We start from the raw sequence: 27,266 nt of genomic DNA on the forward strand, positions 1-27,266 counted from the left end.
CCTTTTAAGGTGCAAAAGATGGGCATGCATACATCAGCCTGTTAGCACTCATACCTGTCAATCTAGAGTGAAACCAAAGCTTTACAAGGCCCATGAGGCCTTGTGGGGCTGGCTGTGACATTTATCTCCCGCCTCAAGTCGTTGCAGGCCAAATGGGTCAAGTGGGTGTGAACTGCCGCCCGTTAAACTCCTGCAGCTTATGAAAGAGAGCAGAGTTGAGTTGTACCGACCTCTCTCATAACTAGCAGCTGTTGTTGGCCACTCTGAAGCTCTGGATGGGAGACTTCTAAATCCTCACTAGTATTTTTAAAGGTTGCTTTATTCTTGAAACTGTTCTAAGCCTAGTCTTTCCAGAGATGATAGTTAACACAGGAACATAGGGAGTTGCCCTATTCCATCTCAGGCCATGTGTCCATCTAGCTCAGTAAGACCAAAGAGAACTGGCATTGACTCTCCAGGATTTTCAGATGAGAGTCTCTCTCAGGCCTACCTGGAGATGCCAGGGATTGAACCTGGAATCTTTTGCATGCAAAGCAGATGCTGTACCATGAATTTAACTTAGGGTATCCATTCCATGGATGACAACTGAAATAGCCCAATATATTAAATTCATATTGATATAATTAATTATGGGTGTTCAGGCTTAAGTGACTTATGGCTCACGCTCACTACACAGTTACGAAAAAGTAATTTTAGGGGTTGTCCTGTTCATATCCATAGGCAAGATAAGAAAATAAAAAATTTGGAACAGCTGCCAGAGGGAAGTCCCATTTGCTCTATTGTTACTTTCACAGAATTCATGACCCCTCCTCACAAAAGAAACCCCACCCACAGAAAACAAAAATGCATCTTTTGTACTATTTTCTCATGCATAAGTTTAAAGCAATGCACAGTGGATCTACATAACTACATATGAGCTAATGTGTGGCCTTTGTGCCTTCTTATGCTATTCTGAATATTCAGGGGCCTCAAAATTTATCATTATGGTCTTTTAGTTAAGGATTGCCACTGTTATTGACGAAACCGTGACAATAAAAGCACTACCATACATTTGACCTGATAAGGTTTCCTAACATCCTCTCCTTGCTGCTGTCCCCCATAGCATACCACTTCTAGACAGGAGAAACATCATCAGCAATTATGAAGAATTTTCAAAAGGAGACTAATTAAATGTATACAGTTTTTTTAAAACTTGTAACTCCATTGTTTAATTACATATGTTGAACTGTGGCAAAAGTCTGAAAACACTTCACTTTCTCTTAATAGGGCAAAATGCAAAGATCTACATGACAGATGACAAAGCCAAGCCCAAGTCTACATGAATGGCATCTCTGCCAGACCCACGACTTCTAGTGGCAACAGGGGCATTTCTGGGGCAGGACTAGGACCATCACTGAAGCTCTCAGCTTTGTTGTCATTTTAAGAATGACTTGAGCACCTGAATCCATCATCATCATCATCAGTCACCAGTTGGGTATGTAGGGGGTAGGCAAACTTTTTAGGAATACTGGTCTCAAGCTGCATGTTCAAGCTGCATATACTTCAGATACGTTTCCTGAGTAATTCTTACAACAGCCTTGTAAGAAAGTCCACATTGCTCACGGGGAACTGATGCTTTGAGTCACTGGCTTCCCTAAGACCTCTAGCAAGTTCCCTGCATAGACAAGCGATAAACAGGGAGTTTCCTGGATTACAACTCAGTCCCTTAGTCACTGCTGTAGCTATATTGGTGCTACAGATGTGCTAATGGTAGCAATAGCATAGAAGCAGTAGCTGTTCTCTCAATAACATGCACCACTTAGAAAGGCTAATGATTAAGCAGTATATAAATTCCTTAAATAAAATATAAATACAGTGGTACCTCGGGTTAAGTACTTAATTCGTTCCGGAGGTCCGTACTTAACCTGAAACTGTTCTTAACCTGAAGCACCGCTTTAGCTAATGGGGCCTCCTGCTGCTGCCGTGCCGCTGGAGCACGATTTCTGTTCTCATCCTGAAGCAAACTTCTTAACCTGAAGCACTATTTCTGGGTTAGTGGAGTCTGTAACCTGAAGCGTATGTAGCCTGAAGCGTATGTAACCTGTAGCGTATGTAACCCGAGGTACCACTGTATTGGTAAAGTATCAGCAGCAAAACAGGCTCAGCGAGCAACCCTTGTAAAAGTAAGTGTGCCAGTCCTGTGTTTGTCCCAGATAAAGAGGGATTTGCAGCCCCTTACTATTCTCCTCCTTCAAGGCAAACAGCAATACCTGGTTAGTTTCTTTGCCTTTAAGGTAATGAATTGCAACCCTTTATATTTTAATCGCAGCAGTTGTATTTTTGGGACACCAAGACACAGCTTTTGCATTCTCCACCCCACCCCGTTACACAATTCAAAAGCTACACTCTGCTCCTCTGCACATCAGCTGCATTCTTATTAACGACGTGGCCGATTTCCGATGCTCCTGATTTGTTTGATAAAGAGCTAGTTGAGATGCTGGGCATGTTAATAAGGGGTCGTATGCTTTCCCTGTGTTCTCAGCAAGGTGCCCGCCTGTGGCACACAACCTGGCACGGCCCACATTCTTATACTGCTCCTAACAGGCAGACTGCACCAGCCTTTTCCCCCCAATTCACCCGATCATTCACAAGTTAGCTCCAACCCAGCCTTGTAATTGCCATTCGTCACACTTATAGGGTACGCTTTTATGTGCTGTATCTCACTGATGTCTCTCAACGCCAGGCCAGTGCCACAGGGTACTAGTCTACAACAAAGATCTCAAACGCAGTTTAAAAGGTAACACCATAAAAGAGAAAAATAATAGCTAAAATCACGGCCGGATACCTACAGGCTCTGTGGATTTTCTCAGTTCAACCGGTGCTCAGATTCAGAGCTAGTATCTTCAGTGGCATGCACAGAGTGTCAAGCTGTCTTCTTATGCCCCTGCCCAGACAGCAATCTTGAAGACGTATTTTCCGGCAAGGGAAGACAATTGATTATGTAGATATGAAAAGGCTTTTTGTCTCAGCACCTTCTAGCTAAGGGTGAGACAGGAGGAAATACAGGCTTATTCTTTTGTCGTGGGGGTTAGCTCTGAGTTTAGGTTATGAATTCAATACTGTTTCAGGCAAGTTCATATGGCTGGCAATCCTCACTGTATCTAGGAAAAAGAGAGGGGAGGCTTGCCATCTGGATATGATGATGTGAATACACTCACAGCATGAACCAGCAGGTCCATGTAGTGGGTGGACACTTGACCACGGCAGTCTTGACCACTTTTAGATCCTTTCTGAGCTGTTGTAATCATGCAACCATGCAATTTGCAACCATGCAAATCACAGCAGCCACACACACACACATGCACATGCACATACACACACACACACACACCAGGCAATAGTTCATCCCACCTGGATCACAAAGGAATGAGTGATTCCACATTCTCTCAGAGGTACTGAAAAGGGGGCCCCTGTTTACAAACTGGTCCATAGACTTGGACCTACAGTTTCTCAGATGGGACATGTGCCCAAGACAAGTGCTGTTTTCAAGCTGTGGCACCAAGGAGTTTGAAAACATATTGGATAGTGCAGGCTGGGATGGTAGAATGTGAAAGAAAGAAAGAAAGAGCTAAACTTGCTACGAAAATTTAATATAAAGTGAAATTCAAATCAAATTGTAAGGTTCCTGTACATATATATGTTAAGAGGAATGTAAGTTGAGCAGTTAATGTGCATAATAATCAGCTGTTGTGCACATTTACCAGGTCTCATGGAGAATGAACACATGATCCTTGAAGAGGGAATTGGGGACATTACTCAGTCAATATGCATAACCATAACAAGCCTTGGGGAATGTGCTTATCTTGGTTGAATTCTGTACATTCTCTGGCCATTATGCGTAACCCCCAAAGGCTCTGGGGAATATGTATATCTGGGCTTCATCATCTACAATTCTGGGCAATGTGCACATTTTCTAGTCAGTATGCAAAGTTTCTGTAAGAAAAGTGCATTTCTCCCCACCTCTATTTCTTGTTCAGAAGTATGCAATCTCTACTCCCCAGGCTGTTTCTAGACCACTGCCTAATCTTAAATAGGCCAATACATACCCTCCCACTCATCAGCCAAGGAGCAGGAAGAAGTGGGGAGATAAAGATAAAGATTTATCCAGATAAATATTCATTCATTCATTTATAACCTACCCTTTCTCCATAGGCACCTTTTTTTGCATCCCACCCCCCTTTTAATCACTCTCAATTCATGTCCTAAAATGCAGCTAATATTCATGTACTTAGGCTTGTTGTTTTAACACAGAAATACATTTTCTGTAGGTTTTAGAAAGTTTTCATAGTTAAACAACTGAATAATAAAATACATCTGAGTTTCATTTTTTATTGGGGGGACCTCATGGAGATTTAGCTATACTAAAGTCAGGAATCAATTCTAGACAATATTCTGAGAAGATGTATTTCTGTTTCATGCGGTCCATTAATAGGAAGAAAACAATGTTAAATAACAAAGAGAAAAATGGTTTTCCTTTCTTTTTGCAAGCCCTTGTGTGTTGTAAGTAATTATATACATGGCTGAGAACTATAAACTAGCCTCACAAATACAGATTGACCTACCTGTATATTTTTCAGTAAGAAGCAATGTCTACTATTTCCAGGGGGGTAAAGTCTGCAGTTCTAAGCTATATACAAATGATAAAAGCAAAGACATCAAAGTGTTCAGCCTTTCAACTCATGCTCAATTAGAATAAAAGTTTTGGTTGATGTTTTAAACATTTAGGGCTAACTAACTGTGACAGCATCTCAGCTCTGCAAATGGGATGATTTTGGATTGACTTTTGATCTGACTGACAGTTTCTTATACACTTCAGTGTCGGTTTATAACACACAAGTCCACATTTGAATGCACATGTGTCTAATTAGAAACTGTTTATGGACTAGCCACATAAATTTAACACACAAGAGTAAAAGGACTTCTTTTTTTAAAGGGGGGATGCAGTTTAATGGAAGGGAGCTAATTTGAAAAGGTGCCTGGTGTAGTCATTTGTTTTGCAACTTGAAGAAAAGGGCACATTTACCATATGGGAAATCTTTAACAGGAGCATTTAAAATAAAAGGTCAATAAACGACCCATCAAAAATAGTTTGGTACAAACAGACGTGGGGAGAGGTAAATGGCCAAAAACATTTTTCGGGAACAATCCTGACCTCAGCAGGAGGACAAGGAATATCAGTGCGGCTACTTTGGCATTGTCAATAATATGGTACACTTTTGCTTCCTTTCATGAAGCTTGTGTGAAGATTTTAACACCAAAAAAAGTCGGAAAAAAGAATCATTCTATTGCAAGGGACATGGAAATTAGTTTTAAAAACCAATCCCACCTTTGGCTCATCACCAGTTATTTTACATTGTGGGGCAATGGCAGTAGCATCCATTAGCAGAATGTCCTTGTGAATTACACCGTCCTGTTTCCATCAGACCTATCGTACTCAGAACAGAAAATTTACTTCATCATGAGGCATGACTTTCCACCTTTCCATTGCACTGCATTTTAGAGTGGCTGATAGAAATGTATTTGTACTCATGTCCTGCAGACTTTAAGGCAAAAATAAAAATAAAAAAATAAAATACTTTATTAGCTCATGTTACATATCCACAAAGCAAAAGTGCCCAAGTTGCATGCAGGATGGCCATGGAAGCCTGTCAGAGAATGGGTCTTCAGTCCAAGTCTAATTCAAGGTTTCATCTTGTTCTTAAAGAAACAATTTCTAAACCCAGCTTCAGGATTGTGTTCTGCTATCTTACATGTGAGTGGCTGCCATGACCACATAATACCAGTCCTGAAAGGCCTATGTTGGCTCCCAGTATGTTTCCGAGCACAATTCAAAGTGGCCTCAGTCTGGTATACCTGAAGGAGCATCTCCACCCCCATCGTTCAGCTTGGACACTGAGGTCCAGCACCGGGGGCCTTCTGGCGGTTCCCTCACTGCGAGAAGCAAAGCTACAGGGAACCAGGCAGAGGGCCTTCGCGGTGGTGGTGCCCGCCCTGTGGAATGCCCTCCCATCAGATGTCAAAGAGATAAACAACTTTCTGACCTTTAGAAGGCATCTGAAGGCAGCCCTGTTTAGGGAAGTTTTTAATGTTTGATGTTTTATTCTGTTTTTAATATTCTGTTGGGAGCCGCCCAAAGTGGCTGGGGAAACCCAGCCAGATGGGCAGGATAATAATAATAATAATAATAATAATAATAATAATAATAATAATAATAATAATAATTTACTTTATTATGGTCCCTCAGTGCATATAGAAGAGTACTTACTTCTGGCCTCAAAAATATTTTCCACAGCCACTTTGCATGCAGGAAAAATAAAAAATGACACAGCTTTAGCATCAAGGTTTGCATATGGAACACGTCAGATAAGGAAGGGAAGCCCCACCTGAAGCTGAGGATTTTCTTCCTGTGTTTTGTCTGGAAAGGATGAAGAAAAAAATGAAATGGAAGAATATGAGTTTATTCAGATCATTTAATCTACCTCTCTCATAGAGGATTCGTGACAACCCAGGTGACGCCGTAGCACTGATACCAGCGAACACAGACGGGGTTGGTGAAGAGCCTGAAGTGGGAAGCGCCAAAATGAATAAGAATATAATAACATTTTCTTGATGAAATAATACTTCCATGTCAGAGAAAACGAAACTGTCAGCATTCCTTTGTAGGTCTCTCTCAGGCTTAAGAAAGGGTCCTTGACAGTTCTCGCACTGCCTTTAAATATCTTATTGAAATGTAGATTAAGTCTGTACATCTTATAATAGTTGGAAAGCCTTTTCATTTTAAGTCTTGTAGAAAACCAAGAATTAAGTAAGTATTAACTTTAGCAGTTATATTTCAGCATTTTTTTCCGCAGGTTGATCCTTCCTAGACCTAATATTTAGATTTATTTAAAGCGACAGTAGATTACCTGCCAGTACAGTAGGAATGGCATTATGCATTGCTAGCAATTGCTATAAAGTAAGATTGATTGCATCCATAACATTGCTGTCTTTCATGCATTTTATATACAGAGTGGCACAGAAAGTCCTTTCATTTGTGAGGATATTTCAGTAGTTCTGGGTTTTTAAAATTTTCATTATTTCAAAGCGTTCTCTGGCATAGTTTACCGCTGCTTATCTGTTTAGATGTAAAAGTCATGATCTGGAAACGTATGGCATATAAATTATCTGCCAGGAGATTTATGGGGCAGGGTTAGTCCTCAAACTTTTGATATCTCCTGTGGTGTTTTTAGTTACTAAATTGTACACAGGAAGCAACTTCCAATAGAACTTGGGCAGCGCAAGTTCTAATTGACTGAATTAGACCAATTACACGAGAGAGCTGGTGTAAATTGAATATAAGATTGCATTTTTTTATCTGATGATATTATTAAATTGTGTTGTAATAGTCACAATTGTTTTACAAGTAAAGATTTCTGTAGATTTCATTTATTTATTTTTTACATTGTAACCTTTGCATTTTTGTTTTTAACTAAACTGCATACCTAAACTTCTCAGAAGGAACTAACAACGAGTAAGCATATGTGGTGAAATAGGTTTTCAGTAGAATTTCTGCAATGGTCTATGTATAGGGGGGAAAGACTTCAGGCTTTCAGCAAATGCTCAGAATGTTGAAAGCACGCGTAAGTCTGAGGTGCGGTACGGTAGTTGGGTGTTTTGCCCAAAAATAAATGCACATTTGTGATTTCCTGGTTCCGTCTACTATGCTTTTAATTGTTTCATCCCTCCCACTCACAAAAAATTGACTGTGAAAACTTGCATTCACAGAAATCCCTCTAAAACTAATGACACCTAAGCAATAAAACTGTCAGACAACACACAGCTAAACTTTCATCTCACAAATGATAGTTAGAGGCTGAGGCTACCAATGATTACTAATCATGATGGCTCTTGGTTACCTCAACTATCAGGACTGAATATGAATTCTTGGAGAGCAACAGCATGAAAGGCCTATTGTCCTCATGTTCTGCCTGGAGGTTTCCCATCGGAATCTCTTTGGCCATCGCGGGAAACACTCAGGAATCCCTGCTAATCCAGAAGGGCTCTTTGTGTGTTCCTATGTTCCTAAAATACACATATATATACAGGGCACACTGCCCTTCTAGCCTGTGGAAGTAGAACACTCTCTTCCAAAGTCTGAATGAGAAATGAGTGCAAGGGGAACGTTTCAGGCATATTTTGGCCTAATGTATGTGTACGCAAATATTTGAATGTAGATAAGAAAATATTGTCCCTGGCTCATTTGAAATGGAGCAAGAACATTTCAGAAGGAAATGATTCATGAATGGGCAAAGATAGAGTCTGAGTTATGCAGAAAGCGAAAATTCAAAGCAAGTTAACGTTGAAATACTACATGGGAAATTATCTAACTCCTCTGGTAGCAGTTAAATGCAACAACTTGAACATTTTGGCAATCTCCGTAAGAGGGTACTGGCATGCTTTTTCGTGGGTTTGGGGAATGCTATTTAAATAATCCAGGAAATTATTTTTTCCCTTTTTCTTTAAGCATTGAAATAGATTTGAATCTAAGACCTACCCTTGAGTTATGCATATTTGGTCTTCGATTGGCATGGCCAATTGAGCAGCATGGCCAACAGAATTTTGCAGCCATGAACAACAGCCAAGTTAATAATCTGTAAAAGATGGAAAGACTGGAAGGGATCTTCTAGCCTTGAATAGTGCATATTTTCCATGAAAAAAAATATCAGTTGGCACACCAAGGAAATAATCAAGTGACTGGTTAAAGAGAGGGGGGGGGGGAGGGAGAAAATGCTGAATGGATATAAGATTTACTGCACACACTTTATAAGGAATGTTTTCTCTTCATGGATTTTTCTTTATTTCACTCTTTCTCCATTTTAAAAAAATGTCTGGATTCTTCCCATTCTGCATGACTGAACATCCAAGAAAGTACAATACCTTCTTGCAGCTTATAGATACAACGGTACAACAAACTTGACAGCAATATCTGCTTCCAAGTGTTGAATAATTGTTCAAAGGGGATGACAATTAAGCAGGAGAGCTGAAAATATTATGTATTCTAAAGCAAATTGTTTAATGGGTAACAAAAGCACACGGAAGCTACTTTTCTGTGAGTAGCTCCTGTTCAGCTGGTAAAAGGTAAAGGGACCCCTGACCGTCAGGTCCAGACTGTTAGGTCTAGGGTTGCGTCGCTCATCTTGCTTTACTGGCCGAGGGAGCTGGTGGACAGCATGACTAAGCTGCTTCTGGCAAACCAGAGCAGTGCATGGAAACGCCATTTACCTTCCCGCTGCACTGGTACCTATTTATCTACTTGCACTTTGATGTGCTTTCGAACTGCTAGGTTGGCAGGAGCAGGGACCAAACATCGGGAGCTCACCCTGTCGCAGGGTTTTAATCCACCGACCTTCCGAGCAGCAAGCCCAAGAGGCTCTGTGGTTTAGACCACAGTGCTACCCGCGTCCCAGCTGGAGGAACATTTAAATGACCCCATCATGAAGTCAGGATCAGTCATAGTAGTCTCAGCCTTAAGCTATGCATTTCCATGCGGCTCTGCATGCTGTAAAAGTTGAAATCTAAAACTCTGAAAGGGACAAGACACCCCAAATGTACCACAAATATAGATTGCTTGGTAGGTAAAGAGGGATTTAATGAATGTCCTGTGGAGTTGTGTTTAGTTGTGGATTGATAATGCCAATTGTGTTGTATTTCAGTGTGGACTTTTTTGTGTTTTCTCAGTTGTGGTTCATTGGGTCAAAAAATATTTAAAAGTGGCACTGAAACCCTAGAAAGGATCTGTGGCATGCATACAAATGGGGAAATAATTTATCTCTGATCGGATTCCCAATTCAATTGTCAAGACTTCACTGGGAAATGTACCATGCAGCTCTTTTGTGTACACTCTCTCTATTATTATTGAAATAATAACAACAAGCACTACTGAACGCAATGGCGGTTATTCCCAGTAATTTTAGGATTGCATTGTTAAAAAGGGAAGGTATGGGAAGGCTGGGATAGAATTAGGACCAAGCTAGGTAATATGTAAACTATGTATCAGGGCCTAAGGACAGTGGAGAATTCTGAAGGAAACAGAAGTGGAAATCAAAGGCCCCTTGCACCCCTGACAAGGAGTTGCATTGCTGTCCTCTGCCCACAAAAAAACGCCTTTGAGTAACAGTGCAAGAAGGATGGAAAGGTTCTCTTGCATTTGATCTAACCGTGACAGCAGTGGTGCATAGCCCACACATATATATGAAGAATAAGAAGAAGAAGAAGAAGAGTTTGGATTTGATATCCCGCCTTTCACTCCCTTTAAGGAGTCTCAAAGCGGCTAACATTCTCCTTTCCCTTCCTCCCCCACAACAAACACTCTGTGAGGTGAGTGGGGCTGAGAGACTTCAAAGAAGTGTGACTGGCCCAAGGTCACCCAGCAGCTGCATGTGGAGGAGCGGAGACGCGAACCCGGTTCCCCAGATTAGGAGACTACCGCTCTTAACCACTACACCACACTGGCTCCGTATATCATACACTCCATAGTCTGAAATGTGGTTTTTGTTTTGGAGGGGGCAGGCCTGCACTCCCAGCAGGGGATGGGAGTTCCAACAACCTCTGGGTACACCTGTGGTGGAAATTGCCAATGTTCACTTCTTTTTCTCATGCCCTGAATAGAAATCAACCTAGCAAATACAATCAATGTGTGCTGTTGTTGCTCTTTTCAGTATGCAAACAACACATAAATTGATGACTCTCCCCCCCCCCTTTACATTGTGTTACCTTTCCATTTAAATGAATAGTGAGGGAGAAAGGTAATGTAAAATTTCACAACAGTAGACAGTGAGATTACTAACATAACTTTTGTTGGAAGTTGAACTGCAGTGGAATGGAAACAGGGCTGCATGCAATGAAGAAAGGCCAGCAGAGAAATTCATGCCTTTTCAAATCCTTATAGCTGTGTCCTTAAGTGCAGTGCTCTTCTTCCCCACAGACTGCAAGGTCAGTGAGTGGGGACCCTAGAGTGGTAGTAGGGACACTTTAACCCTTCATCATCCACTGTGGTCCTTTTGTGGATCAGAATTCCTGTTTATGACATTTGTACTGGAAAAACTACTCACTTCAGTGGCAGGGTTACCTCCCCTCCATATATGAGCTGCAGAACAATCTTGGCTGGTATGATAATGGAGACAGCAAAGGTTAAAGCCCCCTAACTCTACCATAGGCCTAGCTCCCCATACTTTGTGCACCCCCCAAAAAAGTAACCCCATCAGTACTTATTGGTGCAGATATGAAGTTAATATATCGCTATGAGAAACTAAGAAAGCATTCTGGGTAAAAACACAGAAAAATCATCCATTTCCAAATGCCTCCTGTTGTAGCATTGTGTCCTGCTGTCTGGATGACAGTTTGTAAGTTGTTTTTGCTTGACTCCATATTTATTGCAAGGACATAGTAAATACATATTGATTACCCTCTTTGTTCTAAATAGTCCCTGTTTTGCTGGCAAAGTTCCCTTTGTTTTCTTCCTCCTTTCTACTACCAAGTGATTAAAAACACACAAAAAACAGCCTTTAAATTTTATTACAGTAGCTGGATGGCTGAGTTCCTTTGCTCCCTCTGTTGGTTTTGCTGTTGAAGTTAAGTCAATAAATAAAATGCCCTTCTTGAATAGAAATTATCCTGTAAAAGTAAATAGTAATAATAATAATAATTGTAGCAAGACAGTATTTGTCACAGTTATAATCTAAAGTTCGAGGGAAGGAAGGTGAATAATGCATTTTTTCAATTTTTATATTTGTTTATATTTCATTTACTAATTGTAAAGCCTTTTTACTAAAGTTTCCTACTCAAAATAGTGTGAGATTGAAGAACAATGATGGGATGAAGGAACTCGACTTTTGACGCAATTAAAGGCTCTCCCATGCATGCTACTAGATTTTTAATTATTTTAGATGCTTGATGTTCTATATAAAGAGAGAGAGATTTCATATCCATTAAAGAAAGTACAGAAGGTTGACCTTGCCTTTCATAGATTTGCATTGTATTTGGACCTTGTCATGCACCACGGTCAACTTTCTTTTGTAACACAATCAGCAGTTTAGCCTTATTGGAGACAGAGGGATTATGATACATGCTATTGAACAAATCTAATCTCTTGAAGAAAGGCTAATCTGTGGAATGGAAGGTCCATTCCCACCAACAAGTGATGCTACCAGGCAGAAGCCCAGAGCCCCACTCAGCAGAAGGAGCAGGAAGACCCCAAATACAGTGGTACCTCGGGTTACAAACACCTTGGGTGACAAACACTTTGGGGCACAGACTATGCTAACCCAGAAGTAGTATCTCGGGTTAAGAACTTTACCTCAGGATGAGAACAGAAATTGCGTGGTGGCGGCAGCAGGAGGCCCCATTACCTAAAGTGGTACCTCAGGTTAAGAACGGTTTCAGGTTAATAATGGACCTCCGGAACGAATTAAGTTCATAACCAGAGGTACCACTGTAATAGTAGTAGTAGTAGTAGTAATTTATTATTTCTACCCCACCCATCTGGCTGGGTTTCCCCAGCCACTCTGGGCAGCTTCCAACAGAAGGTTAAAAATACATTAAATACAATACATTAAAATAAAATGCAGCAGGAGTCGTTCTCTGCATTTGGAAGTAGTTCCAGAGTCTAAAAACATCACACTGTAATGCTGCTCCTACATTCTTCCCAGTTTGCTCAAAACCTATGCTGTTTTCTTCCACCATGTTATATGATAAAGGGCAGGTGAGCAGATCTACAAAACCCATGATAGCTCTGGACAGATCTACTTGCAAAGGAGAGAGCAAAGTGTTCCAATACTTGCTTCTGGGTGCTGCCACTTTACCTACATAAGCATAGATACCCTCTACAAAAGATTTTACAATCCCACACATATAGGGTGTGTGTGTGTGTGTGTGCGCGAGCGCACACACACACACACACACACACACAGTTCCATAAATGAATCAAAGCCCCCCTCAGAAATTCTGTTTTCTTACTGTTCAATACGCCTGCTGAATAGTTAGTTTCTGATGACTCTGGACATTACAGATCCTCTTTACCTTCTTGGTGAACGTGTTACCCTCACTGCAACATGGATTCGACATTTGGGCCTAACTGTTAGCATCGCCATCAGACTCAGCAGAGAAGACAAACACTCCTTCCCAGTAATGGAGCAGCGGAAGTTCATTGGTCTCAAAGAGCCTCCTCCCTGATTGCTCACCTGCCACCCTTCTCAAGCCCAGGAAACTATAAATAAAATGAAGCACTGAAACCTAATCTTTGAGTGCTCTGTATTCATGAATTTTGTCTTGGTTCAGAGATTATCTACTGTGGCGTTTGAAACCTGAGCAGTGTGGGCTTAGTTCCTTTCCCATATCTATAATAAACAACCATTCTTATTTGTTTCAGTAAGCATGATGTAAGAGTCAAAAAGCTGGACATAAGGGTACCCAGGGAAACTATTTAAACTATAGGTAATGGGCTAGATTCCCAGGCTCAGCTACCAGGGAGCAAGGTAATTAAATACATTGCCCAAATAATGAAAGCCCAAATAATAATGAAATTTAATTTGATCAATACAAAAAGTAAAGAAAATTCTGTTTTCTATATAATAAGAATACAACATTTCTTACTGGGTTGCTGGGTTTGTTTGAATGTTTTACGTCTTGCTCTCAGACACTATACATTTACAGTATTTCCCTGTTAGAGAGCAGATAGTGTTGTGGTATAGTAACACTGTGTGGTTGTGTGTGGAAAGAGAGAAATGGAGGGTGGGGGAAGAAAGAGCTTCTGGGATCAGACGGAATCAAGAAGGCACAGGAAATAACTAGGATGAAGGGGCAGCGGAGACGAGAACAGAATAGGAAAGAAAACCAATGACAAAACGTGTTCTCCCTAACAGAGAGCACGTGTTGCGGTGGGGGCTTACAGGCCACCTCCACTGTTACTGGGCAGATGTTTGAAGAGACCCAGGCAGGGATTGGTTAAATTGGATCTCTGGGGAGATTTGCTTGTTGCCAATTTGGAGGAGAGGACAGAGGTTTTAAATACTGGATGCCCAACATAGGGTGTCCTCTTGGCTGTTTGCACTGGATCACCCGCCCACCCTCCCTGAATTGGGGGGGGGGGAGTTGCTCACTTGACCTTGCTATGCCTGTCATGGGGTCGTCTGCTTTGAGGCAGGGGCCTGGTAGGAATTTTGTCCATTTGGCTGATTGGCTGGTGCCATTTGGTTTTTGCCTACTGTATAGCAAATTGTCACAACTTGTAAGGTTGGCGGTTAGGCATTGGTTAAATTGGTTGGTGGAGGGGTAAGTGCCTACCCCTCCAATGGTGGTGCTGAGAGGTAATTCCGTTAAAGGAATCCAGGGGCTTGCCATCCTTTTCATCCTTGTCCCTGGCATCGGACTTGGGCCATGCAAGCCCCCAGGAGCATGCTGGTGAGAAGTGAGGGACTGATACCCAGCTTCATTTCTCCCCAACATTGTTTCCCTGACTGGTCCCTTGACCTTTACCTTACCATACCCTCCAGTATTTCTCTGATGAAAATAGGGACACGCTAAGGAAAAGTGGGACATGCCAGGATCAAATTAGAAACTCGGACAGCTTCTGTAGATCTGGGACTGTCCCTGGAAAATAGGGACACTAGGAGAGTCTGAGAAAAACCATTCAGGGGAAGAAGGCAGGCAAGCAGATAGATATGCACCAATAGTACAGCGATGCAAATGCTGTGCATGACTAATGATGGGAGTGTCACTGGAATTTGTTCCCAGTAAATTGCAAGGCCTTGAATAAGGTAATACAGAATAATTTAAAGTTTGGGAAGCTTTTACCTCCTCGCTTGCTCATGTATGAATTCCCGTGGGTCCTCTGAGTCCGAGTTTATTGACCCTCAGGGCATGAAGCCAAGCCCATCTGTTTATCGAAGCCAGCTTTGTGTGGGAGGCGCCTTGCGTCTAAATGACCAGCTGGGGATGCCATTTCCAAGGCCCTTTAAATTATGGTGGCTGTTGGTGATTAATCTCAGGTTTGTCTGGATTTTGCCCGTTACCAGCAATCTCTCTCTTGAATTTCAATTGCATACAGAGACTGTCATGGGGTGTAAGCAAGCCTTTCAAATCCAGGTAATACGCATAAGCAAAAGTAATGACTAATTTTTGTCCTTAACTATTTACCTAGGTTTGCATTGGAAAAGCATCTGACTTAAAAAATAATGATGATAGCATTCCTATAAGGATAGTGCTATAATACATTAGTACTTTTTGCAGAGTGTTTGAATGTCACTCAATGTGATGTCAATTAAAAAGGTAAAGGTAAAGGACCCCTGACAGTTAAGTCTAGTCACAGATGACTCTGGGGTTGCGGCACTCATCTTGCTTTACACGCTGAGGGAGCCACCGTTTGTCCGCAGACAGTTTTTCTGGGTCATGTGGCCAGCATGACTAAGCCACTTCTGGCGCAATGGAACACTGAAACCAGAGCAGTGCACGGAAACTCCATTTACCTCCCACCGGAGCAGTACCTATTTATCTACTTGCACCTTTTTTGGTGTGCTTTTGAACTGCTAGGTTGGCAGGAGCAGGGACCGAGCAATGGAAGCTCACCCCGTCACGGGGATTTGAACCGCTGACCTTCTGATCGGCAAGCCCAAGAAGCTCAATGGTTTAGACCACAGCGCCACCCACATGATATCTGTTTTGCTAATAGATTCTGTTCTTCTCCATCCGGCACGTGGTGCTCTGGCACCATCCCATTCAGGAGCAGCACATCTGCTAGCATCAACAGAAGAATGCATCGTGTCTGAGGTGGCTGTATGTAGGAAGGGACCGTAGATCAGCTGTAGGGCAACTGCTTGGCATGCAGAAGGCCCCAACTTCACTTGTCAGCATTTCCAGCTGAAAAAGATTTGGGAAAGCAGGTTTGGGAAATGCTGCTGTGCCTGAGACCCCGGAGAATTACACTTTGCATTCAGTGGAAGAGCACCAATTTGCATGCAAAAGAATCTATCCCTGGCATACGGCTGAGAAGACCCCTTCTCTGAAACGTCAAGAGCTGCTGCCTATCAATATAGGCAGTGGGTGGAGCAATGATCTGACTCAGGACAGCCATGCACAGGGCTTTCCCCCACCCCAGCCAGAGCTCACTGCAGCTTAGTTCTGGCACCTCTCAGGTAGACACCATTGCCATTCTAAGAGAATAAGGGAAATGTTCATGGTGAGCTCCAGCAACTATTTTTCTAGAAAAATAGCACCAGCCATAGAGGTTCCTTTCACACCAGCTACTGAACATGTGGAGGCTGTGGGATGGGCCATCTGGCAAAGGAGATCAGAGAGTGGGTCCACCGGGCAGGATCCCTCTTTCCTCTCCACATTTTTAGGAAATACAGATATATTCCAAGAGTTTGTAGTTCTCAAGAAGCACTCCAGCCTTCTATGGGCAGCCTATTCTCATAGGGGAGGGGAATAAATGTGCTTGCTCTGAACTCCACTGCCATCCTCATCAGCCTCTGTGAGTTGGAGATCTCTGCAACAGGGAACTTGGTCTTTCTTCTCATGGAGAACCCTGAAAGCACAGGAGGTCAAATCATGCAGCGATCTTACATGAGAAGAAAAGTGGCCCTTCCTGCAGAGGGATGCAGGGGGTGGAGATGATGCACTTGTAATGGATTAGAAGTTATGGAGAAGGGCTGCAGAACATCTCCTTTGCGCACAGAATGCTCCAGGCTCAACCACTGGCATCTCCAGGTAGGGTTCAGAGAGACTGTTCCAGATGATGGAGAGCTGCTGCCATTCCCTGTAGACAATACTAAGCTACGTGGACCGAATCTGACTCTTTATAAGACAGCTTCAGTATCCCTACAGATGTTTGTGTGGAAGGAATGAATGTATGAAGCTACACATGTGAGATGAGCTGGACCAGGATCCTAATTTAATTGTGATGTGGCTCGAGATGCAGACCCTGAACAGGCCTGCCTATATTCTTTTCTCGCTGCTTTACAACAGCAGTGAAAAGAAGAAGAAATACATTTATTAGAGCAATTAAGTGGTGTCTGTGTGTTTGCAAGAGGGGCGGTGTGGGGGGGGGGGTTGTCCTGTTTCTTCCCCTTTGCCAACGTCCTTCTGAGTAGCATGTTTGGCAGCTACCAAATGACATGGCCTGCACAGAGTTGATTTTGACGAAGCCTCTGGGATGTGTTAAAAAGTAAACCAGATCAAATCACGTACTGGAAAGCATAACTCAATCAAAGAGAAATGTATGATTAAGGGTGACATGGGCAAGGCAAGCTTTGCCAGAGCTCAGGGTAAATATTTGTATCTGTGTGAAGTGAAAGCTTCACATCGCTGATGTCAAGCAGCTGGAATTTTCATTGTTTATAAACTTTTGTTGTTACAGTTGGGTTTTGGCAGAAAAGTTACCAAAGACCAGGGGAGAGGGGGGGCGGGGAACCTAGTTATCCAAGAAAGAACGTTTGGCTTTTGGTGTATCAGCTTGGCTAGGTAAGAATATAACGAACCGGCATTCCTTCGCCCTTTTAACAAAAATAAAAAATGGAGCCCTAGAGATATGCATGGGTCAGCAGCGATTGCACCACGCTTCTTCAGTATAATGGAAGCACAGGGAATAGTCAAAGCGCCAAGGGCAGAATCCTCTACAGAACCATCAGACCCCAATTAAACCTCATTATCCAGCCTAAAGCAGGCATGGGGGCCAATGTGCTGTACTCTAAAGAGGGTACACATTTACAGATGAATCTAGATGACTCTAGAAAGTGAGCCAAGCCACAGGTTGCAGAAGAAGGATGAAAATCCCCAGGTTAATCTGGCACCGGTTAATCTTCCTTCCCAGTCCCAGTTACAGCAATCGTTTCAACCCTGAATGCAAAGTAAATCTCAGCTAGTGCAATGGCATGGGAGGAAATTGCAATCAGGCACATGTTATCATGCCTTTTTATTCATAACGCAGATTGCCTTTCCAAAACCAATGGGAAAAATGCAACAACCTGCTCAAAGAATGGGAGGTAGATATATAGGAGCAAAGATAATGTCTTATACGGAGCCACAGTCACAAGAGTCCCAGTTATCAGCATAAAATCAGTGTAGATTGTGAAAATCCCAGCTAGAAAGAAAGGTCATAACAAGCAACAAGAGAGAACATCATAACAGGACTATAACTCAAAATTGGAATATTGCAAGATCTCATGCTCACTTTGCCCACTTTTAAACACTTGTTTATGATCATCATGGCAGTGATCATTCTTCGCTATGCTCCTGGTACCACATCTTCCTCTTTCATCTTTATTTGATCTAGAAGATCCCAGAACAGGACACAAAAGTTGTGCCTTTCCTTCAATTTGGCCTCAGATGTCAAATCGGCCATGTTTCCTACCCCTAACGTGATTTGCCTTTATGAGAATGCTCTGCGTCAATGAAATTTGGCTGTACAGTGACATTTCTTCCCCACCCTGCATCCTTATCATCATTCAGGAATATAGATTTGTGTGAATTAGTGTCTTCTTTCTCAGATAAAGGAATTTCCCTACTCCCAAAGCATTTTCTAGATTTTGAGGCTTGACATACACCCACAACATTCTAAAACACAAGACATACTCTAGAGTGCATTGGTTACACCATACTACAGTGTTGGACCAATCTGTCATGTTTAAAAAAGTATCTTCTTAAATAAGTAAACTTTACATTTCTGTTGAAATGTCTCTTTTATTGATGTGGTTAGTAGAGGGGGGAAACATGTTGACCTACTTAGGGACTGCACCCAGAACGTTGGGAATTGGCCAACTAGGCTCTCTCCTTACTCATGCCATTAAACTGCAGCTACAGATGTGTGTTGCTGCGTTATTATTATTTTTTGCAATATCTTACTGACTAGATTAGCTTATTAGAGCATCTCAAGGGGTTGGAGATGGAAGTTTAATCTCTAGCTATTTCTTTCTCTGTGTCAAAAAGAAATCAGGATTCCAATGCTAAGTAATTTTTTTTTAAAAAAAAATCTCTTGCATTGAGCTATAAGCTGCACATTACACATAATACTGGAGGCAGGGTCTTCTTATGACAATTTAGGGGGTTGATCCAAAGACTATTGAAGTCAATGGGAATTTTTCTGGGATTAAGTCCCCGGTGATCAAGTATCAAAAGAATATATTTCAAGATGAGATGGACACATTTTATTTCGAAGACAAATTCCTCCTCCTTGGATGAGAGCTTAGCAAAGGGACAGTTTGCAAATGTGTGCGGTAGCGGAGAAGGGAGAAGGGAGGTAGCTGAGCAAATAAATTAAGGAAGCAGATGAACTTTACAGCTCTTATTACTCCAGGCAGGGAATATTCTGAAGCAGCTTTGAAGGTCTTTGAGAAGAGTTGCTGCTTCTGTTTTGATCTGGTGGGAAGTCACATGCTATAAAGCCAAGGCCTTTCAGAAGAAGGGACTTTATGTTGGTGCAAGAGAACTCAGCAGGCTAAAGTGAAAACAAAACACCCCTAACATAAGGTATTCGGAGAGGGTATTTTAATTAGAATTCCCCCAAAGACAAAGCACGTGACAAAGACACAGAACAGCTTGAGGCTGCTAAACATTTGAAGAATGAAATTGATAGGAGAAAAACAAGGGTACCACTGTGATGGTTGTGTTGAAGTAGGTGAAATCTGACTGCCTGGTGGGAAGGGGATGGAGCTTAGTTCCTAGGCACTTGGATGTGTGTGTGTGTGTGTGTGTGTGTGTGTGAGAGAGAGAGAGAGAGAGAGAGAGAGAGAGAGAGAGAGAGAGACTACTGGGCAAGTTATTTTCGTATCCCATTTAGATGCTTTCAGAGCACTGCTAACTGTTTCAAACATCCTATTCTTGTCCTTTAGAAAAGAAGAACTGTGTTGGAGCAAATAAAATGCCTATCTAGTCCAGAATTCTGTTCTCACAGTAGGTAACCAGATGCCTGTGGGATGCCCAAAAACCTATCTCATTGGTGAGAGGAATTTCCTGATCAGGTTCCCCAGAAACTGATATTATCTTGCCTCTAATTCTGGAGACAGCATGGAGTCACCATGAAGACTAGTAGCACTGATAGCCCTATCTTCCAGGAATGTGTCTAATTCCCCTTTAGAACTGACTACAGTGGTGGCCCTTGCTATCTCTTGGGGGAAGTGAATTCCACAGTATAGTTTTGCACCATGTGAAGAAATGCTGCCTGATTCCATCCCTCTAAAGCATCATTGGCTAACTCCAGGCTCAAGTATTATGAGAATGATGAATACTTCCTATCCGCTTTCCTCACTGCACATTCAGAGTATCATGATGTGCTCTAGCTGGTTTTCTTTCTCTTTCAGACCAATAAAGAAGCAGTGGCCTTGGTACGGATGTTGGAGGAGGCTTCCATTGTCACTTCTTCCTGGCTTCTGGAAAAGCACAGAGGCAATTGATAGCACAGTTTGAGGAGGACCCTCAAGGATGTTTTATATGTGTGCCTGCCAATGGTGGAGCTCACACTCACCCCTCACTGTGCATGCCTGGAGTGACTGAAGAACCAATAAATAGGTAGGTAGCCTTCTTCTGAGATGGACCATTGGTCCTTCTGCTTCAGTTCATTTAGGTAAAGGTAAAGGGACCCCTGACCATTAGGTCCAGTCGTGACCAACTCTGCGGTTGCGGCGCTCATCTCGCTTTATTGGCTGAGGGAGCCGGCGTCCAGCTTCCGGGTCATGTGGCTAGCATGACTAAGCCGCTTCTAGCGAACCAGAACAATGCATGGAAACTCTGCTTACCTTCCCGCCAGAGCGGTACCTATTTATCTACTTGCACTTTGAAGTGCTTTCGAACTGCTAGGTTGGCAGGAGTCCGTTCATTTAGTTAAGTCTATATAGACAGACGACGACTCTCCAGGCTTTTTTTGTGGGGGAGCAATGACAGCTTTCAGAGACCTACCTGGGAGATGTCAGGGACTGAATCTGGGACTTTTCCATGCAAAGCAGGAGCCACAGTCCCTTGCACCCTTGGCAAACAGATGTATTGACACCCCTGGCAATTGGCTGTATTGGCGCTCCCCCCCTCCCCAATCACTTTATTGCAATAGCCACAGTAAAAATTACTACATGTTATGTGACCCAGGTACTCAAAGCATCCTGAGTGAGGGTGAGGCAAGGAGGAAGGGCAAAAAAGATAATGCGAAGCTTCTCCAGAAGAAGAAGGTGCCACACACATCTGTCATATACTCCATTGTCTGATAGGTGATTTCTTTTGTGCCCGTTTCACAAACCCATAAGTACACCTCTGAGTCCATCCCCAAATATTCTATATTTCACAATGCTAGCCAATACTTTTGGAGTGGTTATTCTCATCCAGTGTTTGAAATTCCCATTGTTCTAGACACATTTTGCAATAGGGAATTCCATTAGCACGAGCAGTTTCTGAGCTCTGGGCACATTACTATGCCTAGATTTTCAGATTAAAACTGCAGAGTGGAAGGAAAGGAGGACCTTTTTCTGCCTCCCCCCTTCCAGCTACTCTCTGAAGACCAGAGAAGAGACCTTCTTAAGAATATTAGAGGGGTGGGCAGGGGAAAGACTAGACCATGTGAAAAATGAACATTATATTTTAGCCTCAGTTCATTCATTTTCACTTTGTATTCTTGTTATACAAAAAACACGCCTAGCCATTCCGTTGTTGCACCCATAGCCTAAGTTTAAGGTGCCATTTAGCTCCTAGCTTTCATATCTCAGTTTCTAACGCTGTTCTTATCCTATCCCAAAGCCCTGAACTCTGCAGAAGCACAGCCTTTTCCTTTGATCCACCTGTCTTTCTGAGCTATTGAGTAGGTGATATAACATATTACCATTTGAAGACTTTCAACTGAAGATGTGCTGCATACTTGTTGTCTTTTTAAAAGTTATTGGAATCCCAATATGACCACAACAGCAAGAAGCCCAAATCTACTAAAGCTGTTTTTGAACGGCATCTAATTACTGGCTCTCAGAGTTCCTTCTGCAATAATATTTTGTAGCATCTCCTTCTTGCCACTTTTTTACCTCCCCTCTGCTGTGAAACTGACTGAGGAAACCACCCATGAATGTTCTTATGTAAGCGTGTAGAATTAAGTGGATTGTACATGCGCCCATGTTGAATTCCCCACTGTGCATGTAAGTAAACAAACAGGTACACTGATTCGGCACATGTTTAACACAGCTTCTGAACAGGGATTTTGTCTGCTGGTAAAGCAGAGGTTAGCACATGATGCCCTTGCAAAAGATGCTTGTGCACCACCAATATTCAACAACATCAGCCAGCTCTATTAGGAACAGAAATCAAGCCCCTGCTGGTGTAATTAAGAAATCTTCCCTTCCAGTCCCTGGGCTTCAGAGACTTGGATCACTAGCTAATTCCAATTTAGAGAGCTTTCTTGATAACAGTCTTTGTAAACTAGGTAATAATAATCACAGGACAAAAACTTTTCCTTGAAGCAAGGACTGCAGTTACAGCTGCCTGTCTGGCGTAAAAGAAACTGGTTATGCTTTGGATCAATCCACCAGTAATGTGGGCCTTTTTGTTTTTCTGATACTGGGGCAAGCTAATGTGGCTCTTAAAAATACAATTGCTTGAACTTGCATTCTCAGGTCATTCAATTCCAAGTGATTCAATGTAGAGGGAAGAGAATATTTCTTACCTAAGTCTAATGCAGGCTATACCAACCTGCAATGCTCCAAATGTTTTGGACTATTATTATTTAAACTTGTTAGTTGCTTTTTAAAACAAAATTAATTTAGAGTGACTTACAACAATAAATAACATACATTAAAACAAGGATAAAATAAAACAGAAACTCAAACTCAAACTCCCATCAGCCAGGGGTGCCAACCTGAACAAAATATTGGGGGGAGAGCAGGTAAGCCCCACCCTGCATAATCAATCACATGATGCTGTGCACACACACCATTTAATAATAATAATAATAATAAATTTTATTTATATCCCGCCCTCCCCAGCCGAAGCCGGGCTCAGGGCGGCTAACAACAATAAAACAGTACAAACAACACTTTAAAATCATTCATTATAAAATTAATTAATTCAAGCCACTGGCAACCATTGGGCCAGAGCTCTGCGAAGATTGCCAGTGGAGGGAGTCAGGCTGTGCCCTGGCCAAAGGCCTGGTGGAACAGTTCTGTCTTGCAGGCCCTGCGGAAAGATGTTAAGTCCCGCAGGGCCCTGGTCTCTTGTGACAGAGTGTTCCACCAGATCGGAGCCACGGCCGAAAAAGCCCTGGCTCTAGTTGAGGCCAGCCTAACCTCTCTGTGGCCTGGGACCTTCAAGATGTTTTTATTTGAAGACCGTAAGTTTCTCTGTGGGGCATACCAGGAGAGGCGGTCCCGTAGGTACGAGGGTCCTAGGCCGTATAGGGCTTTGCCCATCAACTTTAAGGGGCCCTCAACTTATGGGAGGGTGAAGCCCTCTCAGCCTCTAGGAGTTGGCTCCTATGGTCCCAACTGACATGGCTAGCAGTTAGGCATGGTGGAAGCTGTAGTTTAAAGGAGGGCGCCAGGTTAGGATCACCTACATGGCAATGGAGATATGATACTGGAATTGGAAAATGCATATTTATGAGGGTGAGATATGAGAGAGACAGAGACAGAGAGAAATAGATCTGAGAAGACTAACATCTGCTCTGTGCAATCATCACAGATCCTCTGAACCCACCTTCTAGCGTACAGTGCCCGGGCAGCAAGGACTAGCAAATATGGGAAATGATTGCAGGAAGGTATATTATATATTATATATTATCACACGGCTAGGGATGGCCGGATCTGTCAACTTCAGTATTTCTTAGCTTCCCATTTTTCCAGTCATAAATTTAGTTCCCACATTTTTGTACCATATTGTGTGTGTGCATTTTTAATGAAGACCTCATGAACATTAACCAACATTTTAGAGTGAATTCTAATATGCTGATTTTGTGTGTGTGTGTGTGCGCGCACACATATATAATACACCTTTCTTTAAAGCAATATTTCCTAACATACCGTATTTTTCGCCCTATAGGACGCACTATTTCCCCTCCAAAAATGAAGGGGAAATCTGTGTGCGTCCTATGGGGCAAATACAGGCTTTCGCTGAAGCTTGGAGAGTGAGAGGGGTCGGTGCGCACTCCCGCGGGAGTTTCCGCAGGGCTCCCTAGGCTGCGGATAGCAGCCTGCTGCACGGAGCATGGGGTGCGCTGAAGCAGAGCACCCCGCGTTTCGGGCAGACATTGGCCAGCCCCACAAGCTCGGGGGACAGCGGGGCGGCGCAGCACCGCCATCCCGCTGTTCCTCGACCTGGTTTGGTTTCCCCGACCTGGTTTTGGGGGGGAAATAAAGGGGATTTCCCCCCCTTTATTTCCCCCCCCAAAAAAACTAGGTGCGTCCTATGGGATGGAGCGTCCTATGGGACGAAAAATACGGTAATCCACTTTAACCTAGTTTCCGCATTCTTTTTTTGCTACACATTACTTGGATGAAGAACTACATCTCAAAATTCAAAGTTTCAAAGTGCAGCTGTGTTTTTTTCAGTTCATGTGCTGTTGCAGAAAATGTGCATTAGGTAGACTTGCCCTTAAGTGAAAACTGAATCAAATTTTGCCCCGACATATTTCATTTCCATCCCAGTTGAAAAATGGATGGGATTTTTTTAGACTGCAATCCTAAACACACTCACTTAGGAAGCACCGCTGTATATAGTAGAACTTGCTTCTAAACCCAGAACCCTTTCATTTCCCCCTTCCCTTTCTCATCCCCAAATTTCCAGACTCCTGAATTTATACTCTGAATAAATTTGCACTGGTGTGTGTGTGTGGCTGGATTTTCAGTGTGCGGTGGGAATGGGGGAAGAGGTAGAGAACTGTCAATGCAACTATTTTGGTGCAGTCAATCTAGCAGGGCCAGGGACGAGGTTGCCAGCACACATGTCACCTAATGAAAGCTGCTGAAGCAGCTGTTGCAAAGCCACAACTTCGACCTGAGGCCCTGTTACTCTCCTCTTCTGTGGGATCCAAGCAGCTCCCACTTCAGCCCAGCAGGAACCTTGGCAAAGTTTCAAGCTAATGGCTTCGAGGTGAAAGGCTTCAGATCCCGTTACTCGTCCCCAGAGCTATCTCGCTCTCCCTTGTGACCCAAGCCTTTTCTTTGAAAACACACAGCCTCTACAGGCAAAGCGTGACGTCTGGCTAGGAGCAGATGCAAGAGTTTTACACTAAAACCAGCACAGCAAAGGAAGGGTAGCTTTGCTAGCTGCTCTAACTCTTAAAGGCAGAAGCCATGTGAAAAGCAAAAGTTGTGTTGTTCTTGGTTTTTTCCCCCTTTTCTTTCCTCAGGCTGTTTGAGGAGCACATTGTAGAGCCAAACAAATGTCATAGCCATGCTGGAAGGGCCCGAACTCTCTCCTCCAACTATGGACTGAATATGGGAACATTTTCTGCCACCCCGTGAGGGCCACAGATTCAGGAAAAGGAATTTTGAAATGGGAGGGATAAGGAATTGCAATAAGCAACAGGAGGTATTTAAGAAGTACAAAATGCTTCCTAGACACCTAACACCAATAAGTTTCCTCAGTATTCATGGTTTTTTAATGTGGGGAAAGGTGTGTGGGGAGACACAAAAAGGATAGAATCAGGAGGAAAGAGAGAAATATTTTTATTTTTAAAGAAAAAAAACAGCCAAAAAAAATCAGGAGGGGGGAAGTTTCCGTGTTAGATTCCCTCCGCTTTTCTTGCAGCCAGAGCGTACGTTTTGCAAATGTTCCTGTAGATGGAGCTACACTCTGCAATTCCATGCTCTTAACTCCTCACACAATGAAGCAATTGTTTCCTGTCTCCATTTAGCCAAGCCGCCTTCCCTCTTCTGTTCTGTTCTGCTTACATGTTCTATTTATTTTAATGTATACCTTTGTGCAAAGCCTGGCTCTGAGTGGTTAGATACCCCGTTGATATGTGGCCTTCAAGGGAGAGCAGGGGGGAAAGGAGCGCAGCTTATTCCCATGACATCCTTGTGCTTTTGTAGAGCCAAAATAAAAAAAAAACCAAAACCCTTCACAGGAACACCTAATCCTTGGGCGCCGTCCAAGTACCACAGGCTTGCTGTACAACTGACACGGGCCACATGGGACCCTTGAGAGATTTAGGTGTGTCTCTCTGAAGTCAGACCACAGCCAAACAGGCAAATGTGCCCAGACCAAAGAAAATAAATTATGCGGACTCCAATTTTCAGCAGTTATGATGTATTAAATTACACATCTGAAGGGATTAACCCTTTGGAACCTAAACACAGTTTTGTCATGAACTCGTTCCTGGAGGAATCCTGCTGTGCGTCTTGCCTGTTTCTCAAAGGCATGTGGGTCATTGATCACAGGGCTGGAACACTAATTGAAACATGTGCCATAATTAACTGGGATGCTTTAAGAAATGAAAACAGATACCTACCTGAGCAAAGAGAAGGGAGAGACGGAGCCCATGTTTGTGGCCCTGTGTGCCTTCTGACCTATGGAGAAGGGTTCTTGTTTACCCGAATGGGTTTAACACTTATGGCAAGTGTTTTCTTTTCTTTTCTTTCTTTCTTTTCCTTAAAGAAACCCTTTTGGAACCGTGAATGCAACTTCCAGCACTTAATTAGTATGCATTTATCACAATTAGCATGGCCCCTGTGGCTCCTTCTTTCAGGTTTAAAGAAGTCGTCAAGAGGCAATGGAACTCCACTTTAATCAGTCCTGAAAAGCTCCTGGAAAAGCATTAGCCCTGGGTAAGAGATATAAAAAGTACATCCTTCCCTGCCTCTTGGAAACATTTCTGGTTCCCCGCAACCATCTGTAGCATCAACTCTGCAGTACATTATGTTGCTGAAACGTACATATTGGAAAAACAAACCACTGACATTTTCTTTCCTTTTGAAAAGTTACTCTATTCTCTCTCTCCCCCTCCCCACTCTGTACTTTCTCTTTTTAACTAAGCAATTGTATGGCAGAAAACTTGTAATGATAATAAACAGCCTTGATGATTGGGGAGGAACCCTTTCGGAGATTATCAGGATGGGATGGGCGGTATGTTTCACTTGTATGCAAGTCAATCAAGCCCTTTTACTTCAGTCTTCCTAACCGGAGAGGCAGGCAGTGTAATTATAATCAGAACCCGGGTAAACATACCGAAAGGTGAGCTCACTCGAGTATCTGTGGAATTAGGCGGTCTGTGTCTCCTGTTGCACACATGGCGTTAT

General features: G+C 42.8%; 1 long non-coding RNA gene across 1 annotated transcript; it reads left to right on the forward strand.

The window, feature by feature from the left end:
• The first annotated feature begins 1,271 nt into the window (after positions 1-1,271).
• LOC310665386 lies at positions 1,272-26,896 on the forward strand. Its single transcript, XR_014505447.1, has 3 exons — positions 1,272-1,474; positions 20,367-20,574; positions 26,717-26,896. It is a non-coding gene; the product is annotated as an uncharacterized lncRNA (long non-coding RNA).
• Positions 26,897-27,266: the final 370 nt, after the last annotated feature.

Source organism: Podarcis tiliguerta, assembly GCF_965153285.1.
Source record: "Podarcis tiliguerta genome assembly, chromosome: 1".
In the NCBI taxonomy this organism is placed as follows: Eukaryota; Metazoa; Chordata; class Lepidosauria; order Squamata; family Lacertidae; genus Podarcis; species Podarcis tiliguerta.